This window comes from Periplaneta americana, chromosome 1 (assembly GCF_040183065.1).
Source record: "Periplaneta americana isolate PAMFEO1 chromosome 1, P.americana_PAMFEO1_priV1, whole genome shotgun sequence".
NCBI lineage: Eukaryota > Metazoa > Arthropoda > Insecta > Blattodea > Blattidae > Periplaneta > Periplaneta americana.
The window spans coordinates 118,543,054-118,555,984 of NC_091117.1; positions in this window are offsets into that span (position 1 = coordinate 118,543,054).

A 12,931-nucleotide genomic window follows, 5' to 3' on the forward strand; every position below is an offset into this window, starting at 1 on the left:
GCGAAGACCAACCACATGAAACAAGAGACTACTACAGAGCACAGAGTACCAACCACCTGATGCGGATTATTCCTGTGATACAAAAATTACTCATAATATCTTGTTCATAATTTACCTGTGTGAATAATATATCTGAAAATAATTTTGCGATATTTACCTGTGTGTTTAGACAAACCTGAAATTTTTGTGCGGAATTTGGTTTTATTTATAAACGTTGTGCATTGAGACGGTTTTGAGAGATTGACTGAGTGATGAACTTCGCCCGGCCAGCAGAATAGTGTTGAGAGTGCCTTGCAGTGTAGCAGTTTGGTTTTCTTTAGTACCGTTGTGTTTTTTGCATTATGAAATAGAAGGAAAGATGTCTAAATCGACTAGGAACAAATCTGTTACGAGAGCAGAGGAAATTTTATGAACTCCGGAAGATCTCAACAGCTGAAGGGGAGCGGAAGCAAAGAACTAGCCGAAGTAGCAAACAAATTAGAAGATATTTTGAGAAGTGCGTCAGTTCCCTGTTTTCTTTCCGTCGAATATCTATGATGATTAGCAGTTGCTACAGAAAAGTCAGAAATGTTTTAAAATTTGGTGACAATAGAGGAAGTGAAAGGGAAAGTAAGATTCTAGAATTTAAACCAATGACTTGAAATTGTTTGATGATGCGGCTTGTAATTAACCACATTTTAAATTGTGCCATTGTGATAGGAACAATGAAGTCTCTCAAATAAAAAGAACCTTTTAAAGAAAATAGCGTTGGTGCTGAACAGCAATCTCGTATGTAAAAAGAAAATGAATTTTACAGGAGAGCGAAAAACCATTTCTATATCTTGATAATGAACAAATATCTGACATAAGAGGATACTTAAATTTCTTCTTCTGAAGTTTATATCCACGTCTCGACTTAAGATGACGTGTGTGTGCAGAAGATTCGGGAAGACTTCTTTGATAGAAATAAAGTGTAATCTTGTTTTGTTCTTTTTTTTTTTACTTTTTTGCGAGGTTGCTGTTAAACACCATCGATATAGGAATATGATGATTTCCAGAATCCTAGTTTCAATAACAAAGAAATTGTAACACCGTTGAGAGCGAAAAAGCAAGAAGAGATCTTGGGTTGAAGCTTTCGACCGACGAACCCTCTGCCAGTGCTAATACCATATCTACCGACTCGTCAAACTCTTAGGAGAAAAAAGATTCCGATTTTCGTTGGAAGTATCGTTTAGAGTTGTCAAGAAGACAACCGAAAACAAGATGTACCTCACAAATGAGAAAATTGAGTTCTCGAAGACTTAAATATAGTGAGGCAAAATAAAAGTCTCACATAATAATGCTTCACAGAGCTAAGCAAAATACAAATTTAACTTGTTAAAAATCTTAACTTTTAATAAGTAAAGAAATTGCAAATCTCATTCCATACAGTATATTTCGACGAGACGAAAGACCTAATGTTTAAGGTGCCTGGAAGTCACAGCGATATGAAAATGGGAGAGCATTATTCAAGAATTGAATAGCCACCCAGAACAAGATTATAACCCTCAACGCTCTTAAGTTGACTTTTTCATAAATAATAATGGTTGTTAATGATGCGCTGTAATGCTTGTACTCTTATTAAAATCAGCCACATGTCTGATTGACAGTCTTGCTCTAAAAATTAAAAGTATGTACAGTACAATGTGTTTTTCTCCTTTTTTTTTTTTTTTTTTTGCTGATTACAACCTTGTTCTGGGCGGCTATTCATTTGAAGAACCGGACAACGAATATCTTGGTTATCCAGCTTTAATCGGATCAGTAACATCCAACAATATCGTTATTCTCAGCGGCAAATCTCCTGCATATGAGAAGAACCAATCGGAGATCGCTGCGGCGTTGTACTATAGATAGCTTGCGCGAGAGAGAAACTGCCATTAAGTAGCCAGAGAGAGGGAGAAATCAGATTCCAGCTGTATTAAATATTTATCACGTAGCTCCTAAGACAGTCAATCTATCGCGCTGTAATTTTTATGATTAATAGTGAATGTTAGAGGAAATCATACAAAAAAATTCGAAATCAAAATATTTTTTTGAAAACAGAGCGAAATAATACTTACTTACTTACAAATGGCTTTCAAGGAACCCGAAGGTTCATTGCCGCCCTCACATAAGCCCGCCATCGGTCCCTATCCTGTGCAAGATTAATCCAGTCTCTATCATCACACCCCACCTCCCTCTAATCCATTTTAATATTATCCTCCCATCTACGTCTCGGCCTCCCCAAAAGATCTTTTTCCCTCCGGTCTCCCAACTAACACTCTACATGCATTTTTGAATTCGCCCATACGTGCTACATGTCCTGCCCCTCTCAAACGTCTGGATTTAATGTTCCTAATTATGTCAGGTGAAGAATACAAGCGTGCAGTTCTGCGTTGTGTAACTTTCTCCATTCTCCTGTAACTTCATCCCGCTTAGCCACAAATATTTTCCTAAGCACCTTATTCTCAAACACCCTTGACCTATGTTTCTCTCTCAGAGTGAGAGTCCAAGTTTCACAACCATACAGAACAACCGGTAATATAACTGTTTTATAAATTCTAACTTTCAGATTTTTTGACAGCAGACAAGACGATAAAAGCTTCTCAACCGAATAATAACAGGCATTTCCCATATTTATTCTGCGTTTAACTTCCTCCCGAGTGTCATTTATATTTGTTACTGTTGCTCCAAGATATTTGAATTTTTCCACCTCTTCGAAGGATAAATCTCCAATTTTTATATTTCCATTTCGTACAATATTCTCGTCACGAGACATAATCATATACTTGGTCTTTTCGGGATTTACTTCCAGACCGATCGCTTTACTTCCTTCAAGTAAAATTTCCGTGTTTTCCCTAAACGTTTGAGGGTTTTCTCCTAACATATTCACGTCATCCGCATAGACAAGAAGCTGATGTAACCCGTTCAATTCCAAACCCTGTCTGTTATCCTGAACTTTCCTAATGGCATATTCTAAAACGAAGTCAAAAAGTAAAGGTGATAGTGCATATCCCTGCTTTAGCCCGCAGTGAATTGGAAAAGCATCAGATAGAAACTGATCTATACGGACTCTGCTGTAAGTTTCACTAAGACACATTTTAATTAATCGAACTAGTTTCTTGGGAATACCAAATTCAATAAGAATATCATATAATACTTCCCTCTTTACCGAGTCATACGCCTTTTTTAAATCTATGAATAACTGATATACTGTACCCTTATACTCCCATTTTTTCTCCATTATCTGTCGAATACAAAAAATCTGATCAATAGTCGATCTATCACGCCTAAAACCGCACTGATGATTCCCAATAATTTCATCTACATACGGAGTTAATCTTCTCAAAAGAATATTGGACAAAATTTTGTACGCCGTCAACAAAAGTGATATTCCTCGAAAGTTACTACAGTTAGTCTTGTCCCCCTTCTTAAAAATAGGTACAATTATGGACTCCTTCCATTGTTCTGGTAAAATTTCCTTTTCCCAAATAGCAAGTACTAGTAACTTTAAAGTACTCTCTTCAAAATAGACGTTTACACCTCAGAAGATGGTAAGTGGCAAACTTGTTTTGTTTTTCAGTTAGATGGAGAGTCGAAGTGACAGAAATGTTTAAAAAGAATGAAAATAACTTTTAATAGTTATCGCTAATTAAAATCGTTACTGCTTTTCGAATTACGGTAAGTTAACCGACCGTTTTAGCTTCATCGAAATACTCAAGACACAGTCTTTTGTCTGTTAAAAGAGAATGAACGCTGTACTATTTAAAAAAATACTCGTAAATTCTAAATATCAATTATTGTGTGTGGTCTGCGTAAAACACAATCTTTTGTCTGTCTGTTATCACTATCACTTTCTTTACTGAACGACAACGTGTAATAGAAATATTCTTTCACAAGAACGAGAAATGACCTGCTTTTTATGCAAATAAAAATACGGAGGAAGAATGATAAGAGTGTGTCAGCTTGACCGTGTGTGTTTGTTTTCTGTTTTCTTGTATCTACGTGTCTTGAGTGATTCAGGCGTTTTAAACAATGGCGCTATTCTTCCGGAATGCGTTAAGATCTAGCTCGTAACACTGGGCTATAACCCATATCCTTGTAATAATTGTACAGAGGGAACGGTTTGACCTGAAATTACGTTCTTTTTTGGGGCGTACTTATAAATACATTCTCTTTATATCTGGCATGCTGATCGCCAAAGTCTCCTTCGACAGCGATGTTCTTTATTAGGCAATTCTGCATTCCTGTCATTCGCGGGAGCTGTGAAGCCACTGAAGGTCATATGCATGAGGTTTGCCTCGGAGAAAAGAGCCTTTTCGAGCGAAGTAAAAGGAAATAATATAGAATTATAGACCTTTCAGATTTAGTAGCTACATGTTGCGATGACGCTAATACGAATGTAGGATCTAGAGGAGAAGAGCTCAAGAACTTGAAACCTCTTATGGAGACCTTTGCAGTGGTTCAATACCTATTGGATTTCTGCGTAATTGAACACGTTATTTGTTGGTGAGTGAGTTTGGTATGTGGGAGGAAGAGAGGGATGGATCTCATTGGTAACCACTTCCCCGTAATGTTTTCTGGGTTGGTATAGTTCGTAACATGGAATCCATGCCTTCATTTTTAACCATTTCATACTAGAACTATTTTTCAAAATGTTCGTAAGTTTCCCATCCCCCTCTGATCCCCATATCTAAATTTTTATTGAAAAAAGTGAAACAACATGATGAAGTACATGGTTAGTAACTTAATGAAGGAAAATATATTTAACAACTGATTTATATTTGTAATACAAAAATAGTGACATTAATTTAACGTTGTGTACAGTATATGCAACACTAGGTACTAAAGGATAATAATATTGACAATTATCATTTCTTATAATATTAAATGAGCCATAATAACTACAAGTTACAGTCTATATCATAGGGAAGGCTGTCAAATAACTACCGGTATTAAATAAATAAGAATAATTTTGCAAATTTTTAAAAATTCATGGCCAGTCCGTTTCGGCTAAAAAACGTTTTTAGGAAATCGAAATTGTTTGTGCTTAAGAACTGCGACGTAATACAAATTGTTTTCCTATCCAACTCTGAATTAAAAAAAAAATTGTTAGCTCATTTTCGATCCACTGTAATGTACAGACTGGAAATAAAAGTGGGCCGAGTCTAGACAGCAGTCCCCCTGAATGTAGGCAACAAGCTTCGCAAGACTGTCTACAAGTAGCATACGTTTAGATTCTCTTTTTTTTATGCACATACGCAATAGGTTGTATCTGGAAAATAGTAAAATTAGGCTGCCTATTTTTTTTCTGAGTCTGCACATATTCTTTTATTGATCTCCAAAAAACTTTTAGCAGCATTGACAAAGATTAATTTTCGAATGTTTTGACAGAATTTGGTATCCCTCAGAAATAAGTAACTATGGTGGAAATCTGTAGAGGAAGTGTTACAAATATGGAATCCCATTTTGTTGTTGTTTTTTTTTTTCGTTTTGGAACCTACATCTTTTGAATACTGAACGTAATCGTTATTATTTTGCTGAATGTCCTGTGAATGGTTGGACTTAGAAGTCGTAAGATGATATAAAATGTTAAAAAAGAATCTTTTCCTCAAAATCTAGCATAGTTCCTTCATAAAAATGAAGGTACAAATATGGAATACTGTTAACGAATTACAAGATTAACAAAATTGCAAAGTCAAAAGAAAAGCATAGAACAAGCATCCATCATCTTCATTAGAAGGTTTTTTTCCAAACCGTAATACTGAATCCAGATGAATCGTCTCTTACATCTGTTCTTGAACTTGTTATGGTTTATTGCATTGCCTTTCCATTTCACTGTTTTCTAAGCTTGTTGGATAGTGAGGTTTTTCCGCCTCCTACATGTGCCAACACTAGAAACGAAACAGAAAACCAAGGTATATAGATGGAATATTAATAGGCCTAATACTAGTATTTCATATTTGTGACACACTGATATTGTAAATCATAACCTCAGAACATGCCATAATTTAAAAACGAAATCAATTGAACATAGATTGTTAGAAACGAAGATTATTTCTCTTTAAGAACATACAGTGCTGAAATAAATTGTTGTTTATTATTTTATTGCAAACTTATGAAGAAATATTACACAAATTTGTTTTTGCGCTCAAGAAAAATATTGCACGTTTCTTCATAAGTTTCCAATAAACTAATTAGCAACCATTTTTTCAACAAAAGCAAAATATATACCGCATATTTTATAAATTTGCAATAACATAATATGGAACAATTTCTTTGAGCACTGTCTATCATTAATATTTCTAACATTGATGAATAATAATGTATGTTTAAGAAAAGAACATACCGCCAAAATATTATCTTTCCTCGAAAACGCAATAATGATAAAACGTTTCAACAGTTCAGCTTGTAACTGTAAACTAACACATTCCTCAGAAAGAGAATATCAGCGCGTAGTAATTTGGATGGTTTTCGCTAGAATACAACACGTCTCGTGTCGTATATCATACTATTTCATATTGTACTTCTATTTCATATTTATAACACTTCCTCTATCGAAATATAAAGTTAAGATACACAATTGTATGTCCAACAATTTCAATGTTACCTGCTCACCTGCTCTGTTTAATTCAGTTATTGAAAAAAATTATTCAAACAATAAAGTTGTCTGAATTTTGTACTAAGCTGGAAAATAAAGTGAATATAATAATAATAATAATAATAATAATAATAATAATAATAATAATAATAATAATAATAATAATAAAATCATTCTGGTGGTTTTAAGGCCATCAGGCCTTCCACGACACCAAAATATATTGGCAAATGCAGATGATTTAATTGTGTTTAGTGAAAGTGAATATTATGAAATTAAAATGCTCACTCTATTGTCAGTAAAAGCTTTACAAGGAACTGGTCTTAAAGTAAATGTTGGCAAAACAAAATAATTGCGCTTACTTGTAATTAAAATGTAAATATGAACATCACATTAATATTGACACATGTGGAAAATAACGACGTTTAAGTATTTAGGAAAATTAATTATTTATGAGAATAATGTAAAACAAGAAATTAATGTCTGTATACAGGAAGGAATTAAAAGTTATTATGCATTATTCGATACATATTAAAGAGTAAATTAGTTAAGAAAAGCACAATAACATATATACCAGGCTTTAATTATGCCGTTATATGCTATGCTTGTGAGAAATGAACGCTCACAGAATCAGATAAGAATAAATTGAAGACTTTTAGCAAAATGTTTTGAAAAATATATTCGGAGCAGTTCGAGACGCAGATACTTCAGAATGAAGGAAACTACACGATGAAGAAATTTATGATTTATTTTTTTATAATGAACCTGTCACTTTGTCCAGAATTAAAGCAGTATGACTAGATAGATTGGACATTTACTAAGAGCTCCAGAAGTTAGAAAAGTAAAAGTGTTCACAGAAACCCCTTTAGGGAAAGATCACTGGGAAGACTTAGGTTTAGATATTTGTACAATCTGTAGGAGAACATACAAATTTTAGAAATCATCATAACTGGGAAACTGTTGGTCAGCAGAGGGTGCAGTGGTACTGTATTTTAAACTCAGCAGCCAAGAGCTATCATAGCTTAAAGTATAAGATTTTATAATAAGAGTCCATTTGGGGAAAGGACCATTCGCGATACCTGATTGTGGAAAATGGGTGTGAACGAATCGAATAATAATAATAATAATAATAATAATAATAATAATAATAATAACAGCATTAATAATAATGATAATGATAATAATAAAAATAATGAACATGTTCGATGTTGCAAAGTGTTGCAGAATAAAATAAACAGTGAATTTAATCCCATGTGTTAATGGTAAAAATTGTAATTGTATTTGGACACACGTCAAATTATTTTATTACCTACTACACCACAAAGATCTTCATGGTAGGCTAAGCCTGATGTTAGACAACAACCACAAGCTTGGACCTCCATGTAACTAGTCAGGCGTTCGTAGAGAAAATAAATCGCATGAAAGTATTAACTATCCTAAATTGATGGTATTTTTTCATGTCAAAAATAACTTCGAAGACTGAGATTTTTTTTTATTTTTACACTATGTGGTTCAGTATACTATGCCACATTATTTCTAAACTAATTTAAGGGTTCAGAACCACAGTGGGCCAAGCGCCATTTACTAAAATCGTAGAAAACAAGGGTTAAAATGAAGTTATTACCATAATTTAATGGAAACATATAGCAAGTAATATAAAGTATACACATTAAAACTAAATGATATGTCAATCTTCATTAAACTATGACATTCACTTAACTTTAACCCTTGCTTTCTCCCTTTTTTAATAAATGCCGCTTGGCCCACTATGGCTCTGAACCCTGCAAATATTTTCACATAAACACCCGTTGTGTTTCTGCGTGTTTCTGTGCCTGTGTGTCTCCGTGTGATTGTGAGTGTGCGAGTGTGCATGTGTGTGTAATATATTGCATATAGGTAATTTAAAATCTTATTTCCATAGAATTTCGAACCAGGAATCGAATAACAAACCTCAAACCTCTAAAACTGTGTAAGCCAATGCGGTATTCCAGCGTTATGTGATTTCTGTGACTTTTGGTGGTTGCTGTACAACAAGAACTGAGAATATCAACGGAATCTGCACAAATACTTCCGCGCGTGCAGTTTGAGCATGTTATTTGTTTTAACGTTGTATATGTTTTCTCTAAGCTTCTCTCTTTTCACTTCTCTTCCCGAAGTATTTTAGTTCAAAATAATGAGGTAGGCAGATAATAAAATCAATAACACTCTCGCTCGAAGACAGCCAAGGTTTGCGAAAGGCAACATTTCAGCAAATAGCGACATATAATATTGTTTTCTTTAAACGTCGTTTCTCACATCCGTCTATAATATCTCTTCCGCTGTAATACAATTCTTTTTCTGTATGTAGAGTGTAACTAATACAATTTAAACCAGCTGGCACCACACCGAGTGCTCCAAGCTTGCAGAGTAAGTTAAATTGTGTAGCTTCGAAATGCTTTCCATGTTAAACAGACAGCTGGTTTGTTATTTTAACATAACTCGCATCGATTATGACATAGAATTTCATGTTACATTGGCATCACAAACAGATTTGTGATCCTTTAACATACATGGTCATAGGTAAACGAAAAATACCTGCTTAAATTAGTCAATGCGTGGCACAAAATAGCAGCACGTTGTCATATGCAGTGGTACTACATTCGCATGCAACATAAATTATAATTAAGGGTGAAATATTAGCCGGCGTAATGTGCTCAAAATGCAGAGCTGCGTGTATGGCTTCTCTGTATTCTATGCGTCTTTGAGTTTCATACTTCACAAGCCGCTGCATCTGATTACACTCTGTATTTCTATGTAATATCATTTTCACTCTAGTTATAATATCCATATCTGTTTTCAAATAATTATACCTAATGTCTGCCTCCTTATTTCCCTATCTATCTAATCAATCTGTATGTACTAACACTGGAGATCAAAGGTACCTGGCCTAGATTTTTCTAATCATATAAGCCTGGCATGCCAAACTCAGTTGAAGAGGAAAGTACGACGTCAACCTCAATCCAAATCTTTTAGACACGATTGAAATCCATACATCGCTCTCAATCTCAAATTTGCTTCAGTGGCGGATAGTAGGTAAACTCGTGTTGTAAAAGGAATCACCACTCTAAACATAAATTAGGATAAGATTGATAAGTCCACACAGAAACTATTGAACATACGTATATTTAGTGATTAACTGATCGCAGACACCTCTTGTTTTTTCAATAATATATAGGCCTAAATATTTGGCTAAATTGTGTTAGTACGTAGGTACAGAGCAAAGACAAGATGACAATCATTTAACCTCGATTTACGCTGATTTATTAAAGAAATTGTTCTCAATAATATGTCGATCCAACCACTGCGATTGTATGACCTGCAACACTTTTCACGTTAAAATAAATTTCTATTGCCAATAACTAGTATGTATAAATCTCGACCACTTTTTCCTAATGTTTTTATGAAGCTGTTGACAACAAATAATTTAACCATTTTATAATTTATGAAATTAAAAAATCTCAAATAAAAGCAAAATTCCATAAAATAAACAACACAACAATTTTACATAATTAGGCCACGTACCTGTAAGTTTGTTTTTCTCCTTAATCTTTTCCCCTACCATGGGTAGCACTGAAATAACGTCTTATATTAAAATGTCGTAAATAACGAAATTGAACGGAACATAACAGGTAATTAGCTTCATTATTTTTAACAACAAGATAACCATATTCCTAGTCCTTATTGCAGCTGCTTCTTGGTACTGACGACAGTGCCATTTTCAACTATCCTGTAAACCAGATCATTTCAACACAGCATTTGAGGACTAGGGCGCACAGACACTGCCCTGTGCCTGCCCAGGGCGGACCCCCACTCCTCTCTGTTGCTGCGGCTGTGGTGTACGAATGCATACGATAATCAAATCTACTCGTCTGTTCGATGATATTCTACAGGCATTGCTGGATTATGCGTTCCATCAGTCATTCATTCATCCATATGGTATACTATCGTTTGTGCTCAACTGTTTTGAATAAGAATGAAGAGAAGTGTGTCGACAGTCGGTTCAGGATTTAACCGCTCTTGGAAGGGCTTGTATATTGTCTAATCTGACGACAACAATGTTCAATGTTTAATATATCATATCAATGTACGGGAAAAAACGTACGACATTAAGCGTCACTTTGAAGTTAAATGTTCTGATACCCTCGCTCATATTATCGGCGAAGGCATTAATAACGAAATTAAAGGTCGAAATGCAGTCTTCTTACGACGAGGTAAATATAATTTCAACTAATTATATACTCTAAAAGCAATATGATTAAATTAATGGTTAGGTTACAGTAAGTTTATTTTGAACAGTTGTCAACAGTGTATGGGAATTATCAAAACGTTTGTTAAACCGTTAAAGGGTTTTCTGTCCGTTAACTATGTATGTATTTTTTGTATAGTGACGAAGTCATTAAAAATTAATTTTCCCTTTCTTTCGCAACACATTGAGCCAAGTTCCGATGGAGCTGTCCATGCAAGCTATATTGTTGTCCTTATCGCCAAAAGCAGCCGGCCTTTTGCAGAAGGAATGTTTGTAAAGGAGTGAATGACTTCAACTTCAGAGATATTGTGTCCTTTCTTGGTGACGTTATTTGAGTCAATTAGTCTGTCTCCACAAACAATCTGTAGCCGCCTGCAGGATCTTTGTGAACATTTTTATGACGCCCTTTTCTGTAAATGCTGAACAGGCTCTAGTCAAATTGCGAAGAGAATTGATAAGACTTCATTGTCACCCAATTTTGAAAGATAAATATTACAATATTCCAGGCGGCCTCGTTGCGTTTTATAAAAATTTTGAACAAAAAGAGTTTCCGTTTATCCACGCATTGACATGCAAGTCAATTGTTATGTTTGGCTCTACATACCTTTGCGAACACATATTCTCAGTTATGAACGTGAATAAGAGTAAAACTAGGTCAAATTTGTTCGATGTTGCGTTGGAAGCAGTGTTACGCATTCATTCTACTCAAACAATATTCCCTAATATAGCTTGAAGGGAAAAAATGAAAGAAATGTCATTATTGTCTTCCTAACTACAGAAAAAAGAACAATTTTATTTTGTTGTATTATTTTGTAGTGACCAATTGTTGTAATTCTTGAATTCTTCCTATGATTCATAAAATGTTGCATCCACATATGTACCTCACTGGCTCACACTACCCCTTGCACGCATGCAACCCTCTCAGCGATCGGCATTCCGTCTCTTTCCCACTCACTCGCTGTCTCTTCTCGGAGCTTGGTAAGGTTCCAACGAACCCAGGGCAGCCACGGGGTATCACGGGGGCTGCCCATTTGGAATGGTCTGCTGTAATCTACTCGCCACTGAATGTTCACGTCCTGCAAGTAAAGATTGACTGAACAGAATGAAAAGAGTCGTGGACAGGAGGTGGAGGACGTAGGATGGTAATGTTTACGCTCCAGGGAGCGCATTTTTGGCGTACCTGATATAAACGAACTAAAACCAAAGATTGCATAAATGGACAAACTTTGGAATAGTTCTGCTAGTTCTTAATAGGGGAGAGTATTATCATAAATTCATGTCATAGCTTATACATCAAAGGAAATTAGCCATTGAAATCGATATTTATCTGTAAAGCAAATTAAAGAATTGAAACTCATCCTTGAAATAATATATTTATTAGTATATAAAATATTATTATGCATAAAAGAATAAGTGTATACAATATAAAATTATATTATTTATTTATTCATAACATGCATTCTACATTTGTCATGTGTAGGCCATATATATATATATATATATATATATATATATATATATATATATATATATATATATATATATATATATATATATTTATATTAGTATAGCTACATTCAAGGAATATTATACTGTACAAAAATAAATATCATGATTCAACACGATACTAAAGAAGCAAACTCACAATTCGCCAAGGAAAATTACAAACGACATACTGTATATGAGGGTTTAAAAGCAAAAATGGCGTAAGTCAGGAATTCCAAGACATGATATACTTTAACTTTTGCGTTCTATGCTATTGAAAAGCATATATAAATATAATTTAAGGGCTAATTGTGCAATTATATTGTTGTTTTATACTTTAAATATGCTTACAGGAGAAATTTCCAAAACATTTTTGTCATATTCATAAGTTTAAATGTCGAAAAATCTGACTTGTGCCAGTGTTGCTTTGAACAATTCAGAGCTCTCAATCTCATTAAAATATGACTGGGAGTGAATTGAATAATTACCCTGATTAGTAATAAAAATGATAACCGGCTTGTGTATGGTTGTGAAACATGAACTCTCGCTTTGACAGAGGGACAGAG